Here is a 1,304-nt window from a genome sequence, read left to right on the forward strand (position 1 = left end):
TCCATAATTAGTGATATAATTTAAAATTGAGAATTAAATTAAAAAATTAACAAATTAATAATAATTGTTTTATTATAAATTTTGGAGAAAAAAAAATTGTCTTGAATATATTACTTTTCATTTCAACGTCTAACTACTAGGTTGAAAATAATATATGTTTTAATTTAATTAGCATAATATAATCCAATTAATTTGATTAATTTATAATAAAAGTATTTTTAAAAAATATATTAATTTGTGTCGGCTGACATCAATTCAACGTAATTTTGGACGAAACTAAATTTCTTCTTCGATTTGACACTTACAAAATCTGCCCAAGCCCCAACCATTTTTTTAACACCACAATATTTATTATTTATTTATATATAATCAGTATTATTTTTTAAAAAATTAAATTAATAAAAATATCCTTATATTTTCAATGGTCTAAAAAAAAAAAAAATACTATTTCCATTAATTTTTTATAAAAATAATTAATATTTTGTTTTTTAAATGTTTCAAAAATGCACCTTTAAAAAGTGTTTAAAAAATATTATAAAATATACTTAAAATGTTAAAAAATTAAAAAAAAAAAAAACTTTTGAACTTTTTTAAAAATTTAAAAATAATTTTATTGTCACTGCAACGTTTCAAAAATATTAATTAACTTTTTTTTATATAAATGTTACATTTAAAATTTCATGAGTATTTAATAAATATAGTACTGACTATATTATGTTTTTTTTAAAGTCCAACTTTGACTGTAGCGGAGGATACCACGGATACGGAATACCATAGATTGACACAGAGAGAAGATCTCGGCCACTTATATCGGGACCCTGGCTTAACCCTGAATCAGCCACTGAGATCACCAATGCCTGAACTGCGTAAGAAATAACTACTAATTGGGATCGCTGAGACTCCTTTGAAAGGTAGGTTTGAAACAAAATATTAAAATATATTTTAAAGATTTTTTATAAAATATTTAAGATTATTATTAGAAATAAATTGAGGAGTATTTTTATTTAAAAAAAGAAAAGAAAAAAAAAATTGGTTAGGAGTGGGAAAGGAGAGTGACGATGTCCCAAAATATTTGGCTGGACATGTTTGAATATTTACAACAAACAAACAGAAGAGGTGTTGGAAAAAACAACCTTTTTCCGCTCTCAAATTCATCCGAAAGGGAAGAAATTAAAAAGGAAATGCCAAAATTTTGCTGCAAAATTCCCTGATTTTCATATCCCATATTTCTCATTATTACAATTCCGAGAAAAAAGGAGCATTTAATCCCAACCTTTTTTTTTTTTTTTTTTTTTTTTTTTTTT

General features: G+C 23.4%; 1 protein-coding gene across 1 annotated transcript in view; it reads right to left on the minus strand.

Annotated features, from left to right (window-relative positions):
* Positions 1-1,061: 1,061 nt before the first annotated feature.
* The window catches only part of LOC111496300, a 1,231-nt gene continuing 988 nt past the window's right edge, over positions 1,062-1,304 (minus strand). The window contains exon 2 of the mRNA XM_023146706.1: positions 1,062-1,283. The gene's annotated coding sequence lies outside the window, so the exon portion shown is untranslated. The remainder of the gene's footprint in view (positions 1,284-1,304) is intronic.

Source organism: Cucurbita maxima, unplaced genomic scaffold (genome assembly GCF_002738345.1).
Source record: "Cucurbita maxima cultivar Rimu unplaced genomic scaffold, Cmax_1.0 Cma_Scf00022, whole genome shotgun sequence".
In the NCBI taxonomy this organism is placed as follows: domain Eukaryota; kingdom Viridiplantae; phylum Streptophyta; class Magnoliopsida; order Cucurbitales; family Cucurbitaceae; genus Cucurbita; species Cucurbita maxima.